The sequence below is a fragment of the Crotalus tigris genome, unplaced genomic scaffold (genome assembly GCF_016545835.1).
Source record: "Crotalus tigris isolate CLP2741 ecotype Arizona unplaced genomic scaffold, ASM1654583v1 scf7180000018477.2129921, whole genome shotgun sequence".
Taxonomy (NCBI): Eukaryota; Metazoa; Chordata; class Lepidosauria; order Squamata; family Viperidae; genus Crotalus; species Crotalus tigris.
In genome coordinates this window covers 1807997-1813996 of record NW_024097029.1, presented here as the reverse complement: position 1 = coordinate 1813996, position 6000 = coordinate 1807997, and positions in this window count along the sequence as shown.

The following is a 6000-nucleotide window of genomic DNA, read 5'->3' as shown; positions in this document are numbered from 1 at the left end:
TTCACAAATGTGGGAGGTTATCTGTTAATTCAAGGTAACAGTCAAATGTTCACAGGAGAAAAACAGCGAACAAAAATGCCCTGATGGTGGAAAGAGTGGAGGAAAAAAAAAATAGAATTCTATTTTGTCTTAAAGTACTGCATAATCAGCTGCTGTCAGTATAGTATATGCCTACGTTCTTTTTTAAAAAAAATAATACTGCTGCAGGTATGAGTTGTAAAGACCTGTTTGTACATATTCGAGCCTACAGTTGTTCTGGACACAACGTTATTTCTGCAAACGTGTGCCCTAGCAGGCCTAGCTTGCAAATTATTGACAAATCATTGTATTCTGTGCCATTAGAGATAATTTGAAAGACGCTGAAGCCTGTGAATATTGCCATTGCTACCAGTGTGCTGTGATCCTTCTATCAATCATCTTTGTTTTCTACAGGAAGTGCTGAATGAAAACAGTTCTTCCTATCACTGAATTATAGTTTGCAGTTATTGATCACTTTTCTTTTCTTTTTAGCTTTTTAAAATTTGAAGTGGCTACTAAATGGCGTAGACCAAGGCTATATATGGAATAATGCAAGCTGTTTAACCTGTTGGCAGTGCGATTAGCATATATAAATAATGTAAAAAAAAAAAAGCAGTGTTGATGTACATAAAACTACATCTGTGCTCTTTTGGTTTCCATGTTTTCTTTTATTTTCATTGTATCTTTCAACTGAGCTCTCCACAGTACTAAAAAATAAAATAATTAATGACCATTTGTTCATTTCTTTGTTTAATGACAGATTCTACATTGATGCCTCAGTATGATAAAATTGTGCTCAAGCTAAGAGATCTTATATGTTAGCAATTTATAACACTGCCATAGCAGTGACGATAAATTACAACAGTCTTGTCAGTGGTGCATGGATGACACCAAACCACTGATTTGAAAGTTCTAGTAAAGCTAACTGCCGCCGTCACATGATCAAAATTCAAATGCTTGGCAACTGACTCGTATTTATGATGGTTGCAGTGTCCCAGGGTCACGTGATCACATTTTGCAACTTTCTGATGAGCTAATGGGGAAATCAGATTCGTTTAATAACCCTGTTACTAACTTAACAACTGCAGTGATTCACTTAACTGTGACAATAAAGGTTGTAAAATTTTGGGCTCCATTATGGCCGTAGGTCAAGGACTACCTCTTGTGCACCTAGACAGGGAAGTATTTCCTCTGAAGGAGCCGGACTACAACTTTGGGGTCCTTGTTGATTCATGCTAAGTGGAAGCCATGGCCAGGAAGGGGTGAGTCTCTTCCACACTTTTTTTTTATTTATTTAAAAGTTTTATAAATTTATTACAATATAACCCCCCCCCACTTCCCAGAGCTGATTACAGGATAAAAAATAAAATAAACATAATCTAACTAACATAAACCAACTATACTATCAAACAAAACCATAACACACTTTAACTCCTTCTCCAAACAAATATTAACAAATTAAATCAAAGATAATAAGATAATTAAAACTATTAATAATTATCTAAAACCTACTCAAAAGCAAGATAATACTTTTCAATCTCATATTTCTTCTGAACGTAATCAATCCATCTTCTCCAAACCATAATATATTTCTCTTCTGATTGATCCTTCAAATAGGTGGAGATTTTCGCCATTTCTGCTAAATTAGAAACTTTTAAGTATCCATTCTTCCAAAGTAGGCAATAAATTTTTCTTCCAATATTGCCCCACCAATAGTCTTGCAACTGTTATAAGGTTCAACATCAAATTAGTTTCTTTAACATCAAAATCTACAATAATACCCAACAAAAATAATTGCGGAGTAAACTTTCTCTTAAAAATCTTTTGAATATTCCACCAAATCTTAATCCAAAAAGCTTTGATATCTCTGCAAGTCCACCAAATATGAAAATAAGTTGCATCTAGATTTCCACATCTCCAACATTTGGGCTGTAAATTTGGATACATGTGGGACAACTTTTGGGGATCCAAATGCCATCCATAAAACATTTTATAAAAATTTTCTCTTAAATCTTCCACACTTCTGATTGATATACCGTTGCAGCTTTAAAGGAGCAGATAGCATGTGGGAATGACCTTGGGACACAAGAGCCACAGACTGGACAACTCTCCTGTAAAAGGTTTCTCATCCCATAGAAGGGATGGCATGGGAAGGGTTTCAAAAGGGACCCCCCGTACTTTTCTGGACAGGAAAAGGAAATGAGGAAGGAAATACTTCCACTGTTGCAAGATGCTGTTAATGTAACCTTACCATAAAACTACTCACGGTTGTGCTCCACAAAGATAGACAGAAGAATGCAACCAAGGAATAGAACAATTAACCAGTGGAACAACCTGCCTTCAGAAGCAGTGAATGCTCCAACATTGGAAGCTTTTAAGAAGAGACTGGACAGCCATTTGTCCGAAATGGTATAGCCCAGTGGTGGCGAACCTATGGCATGGGTGCCAGAGGCGGCACTCAGAGCCCTCTCTGTGGGCACGTGTGCCGTCGCCCCAGTCCTAGGCCTTCAGCTGGGTTTTATAAAACCTTTTTGCTTAGGCCTCCGCCACCGTGTGCAAAAAAAAAAAAAAGGTTCAATCAATCGATCAATTTCAATTTCTCATGGGGAAAAAAAATCTTGCAAAGTTGGAATTGATTGATTGAACTTTTTAGTCCCACCCAGTTTGCCATTACCACCGCAGCCATGCCCACCTAATGGGTCACACCCACCCAATGGGCCACACCCAGCCAATGAGGCACACCCACCCAATGGGCCACACCCACCCGGCACCCGACGATGCATAAGTGGGTTTTGGGTTGCAGTTTGGGCACTTGGTCTCTAAAAGGTTCGCCATCACAGGTATAGGGTTTCCTGCCTCAGCAGTGGGTTGGACTAGATGACCTCTAAGGTCCCTTCCAACTTTATTATTATTATTATTAGTAGTAGTAGTTCTCCTTACTACCCATATGGACTATTGCAATCCATTCTATAGAGATTTCTTTTGAAGGCCATGCAGAAACTGCAATTAATTTCAAAAGCAGTAGTCCGCTAGCTGATTGGCACATGTCACCAAATGCACATTAGTCCCTATGCTACAAGCCCTTCTAGATGTAATCAAAGTGCAAGTTCTGATTAGTAAAGCCTTACGGACCTTGGAGCTCAGATGTCTCTAAGGAGCATATTTTCCAATCAGAATTGATCCACCTGACTTGTTTGTCCAGGAGAAACTGCTGGTAGTACTTCACTTCCATGAAATGGGAAAAGCTGAGATACAGAAGCACTGCTTTTCTGGGACGGCACCTGCTTTTTGGACAGCATCTTCGTTGAGTTCAGTCTGACCTCCTCACAGTCAGAGGAAGATGCTGAAAACTAAGCTTTTCCGATGAAATTTGTGGTGTAAGCAGTGGCCATTTCAAGGTTGGGGGCAGGGATTGGTTTGCTGGTTTTAGCTTTGATTTTGATTATATCATTTTATATTATGCTTTTATTATGTGCCTTTATTAACTGCTGGTGTCAGGCACAAAAGATCAGGTCCTCGTGTGAAGATCCAATTAAATTGATTTACTGCTAATTATAGCTATGCACAAGTTTCTTCTCAACTAACCTGCTTGGGGTTAGACACAAGTCAACAGAATTCAAGGTAGATTGGACTTCATTTCTTTTTTTTCTTTTTTTTAATTTTAATTTTTTCTTTTTCTCTTTACAAAAAACAAAATACAAAGTACATTTTTCTTTTTTCTTAACAATACTATATCCTATATCTCTTACATTTATTTACACTTATTTACATTACTTCTCATACTTTTTTATTCCTCAATTCTAATCAATTGTAATACCTATCCCATATCTCATAAAATTCTGTAACTTCCTTGTCTTTTATTTCTAGAGTAAGTTTGTACATCTCAGCACAGTCTAGTATCTTGTAAATAATCATTACATTTGTTGGTATATTTTCCCTTTTCCAGCACTGTGCATATGCAATGCGTGCAGCAGTTATTATGTGTATAATGATGTATTGAAGTTGTTTTTCCATCTTTGGATTGATTATGCCTAATAGGAATATTTCGGGTTTAAGTTCAATTTGTTCTTTTGTTATTTCCTGTATCCATCTCCTTATCTGCTCCCAATAAGTCTTTGCTTTGGGGCATTGCCACTGCATATGATAAAATGTTCCCTCTTTATTTTTACATTTCCAATGGTCCAGATTCATATTTTTATATATCTTAGCCAATCTCGCCGGTGCAAAATGCCACCTATAGAACATTTTATATTGTTTTTTTTTGTATGCGGTTGACAACGTTAGTTTGTAATTTTTGTTCCATACTCTTTCCCATTCATCTAATTTTATATTTCTACCTATATTTCGTGCCTATGCTATCATTGGACCCTTTATTATTTCTTCTTCCAGTTCAACTTCTAATAAAAGTTTATAGGTTTTTGTTAAAAAAATTCCTCTCTTGCTTGTCAATATTTTGTCCAATTGCTATGGTATCCGACTTATTCCATACTCTTCCATATCTTTGCTATATTTTGATTGTATCTGTAAATTGATAATTATTCCCTGTTCTTTTAATTCCTCCCTTGATCTAAGTTTTCCTTGATTGCCTAATAATTCTTTATACCTTATCATCTTTATTTTATTCAGTGTGTTTGGGTGAATCATTGCCTCCATTGGTGAGGTCCAATTTGGAATTTTCCTATAATGTTTTTTTTTAACTTTTTCCCATGCCCAAATTAATGCATCTCTTATCTATAGGGATTCTAGGCTGATCCCTCTTTTAACTCCACCCCCAGAGACTTCCGTTTCTTCTACAGCTGGAGGTCCTTGAGGATTACAGTGGATCATAAGTTGAATGGATGAATGAATGAAGCCTATTATCCCACTGTTGCCACTGGGAGCAGTAGCAAATATAATGAGGAAAGAGATAAATGTCAAAAATTATTCTCTTATGATTTAATTTTAAGCAGCCCAACCAGAAAATTACCAAGGTATTTTTTTCATTGTTCTAAAGTCAAATTTCCTTTCCTTCTCAATATGCAAAACTGCAAAAGGCAAGCATCCACTGACAGAAATTCTACAATTGACTTCCAGTTGAGTTAAGTCGTTGTCACTCATTTGTTTATTCTGGATCTTTACTGAAAATCATTATTTGCCACTTGCTGTTGCATTTCAGATGTGGGTTTGAATGAATCCATGCTAATTTATTCCGGGGAGAAAAAAAAACAACCCTCACAACCCACGACCAATATTCAATGTATGGTGCTGATTTATTGTTTTATCTTTACTCGTATAAATTCAAGCATTTTGACCTTCTTGGTAAAAACATGCTGTAGTCAGCATCATAGGGGGAATAAAGATACTACAGTGAACTGAAATGCATTGCCATTTCCCTGGAGAAAAGGTCTTTACATCCATCTCAACCAAATAAAGCAGGTTAAATAAGTAATAGAAAGGTATCATGAATAATTTACAGCTGGGGAATTCTGGGAGTTGAAGTCCACACATCTTCAAGCTGCCAAGGTTGAAAAACACTTATTTAAACCACACTGCCTTAATTTGAAAGCCCTCCCATCAAATCTATGCTTTTTCCTGGCTGAGAAAACATATATGTGGATGCAGAACAAAGAAACTGAGTTACTCCAGATAGCCATAGGGCCAAGAAATAACCAGAACAACAAAGCCAGCTTGACCCTGGGAAGTACTGGAAAAACTTCAGTAAAACTCCAGCATAGTTTATGTAACACTCTAAGCCAGGAGTGTCAAACTGCCGGCCCATGGGCCAGATGTGTCATGCAGAAGTTGTGCCTACCCCATTGCCGACAATGGCAAAACAGTCCCGATATGTCGCGCGAGGTCACGTGACATCGTGAGTTTGACATGTCTACTCTAAGCTGTAAAGCAATCATTACTACATGACTTCAGTCTTTGTGACTAGAAAATCATGGTCAATGGTTTAGCATGTGATTCCAGTTAACTGTAATTTATTTAGTAGATTGTGCT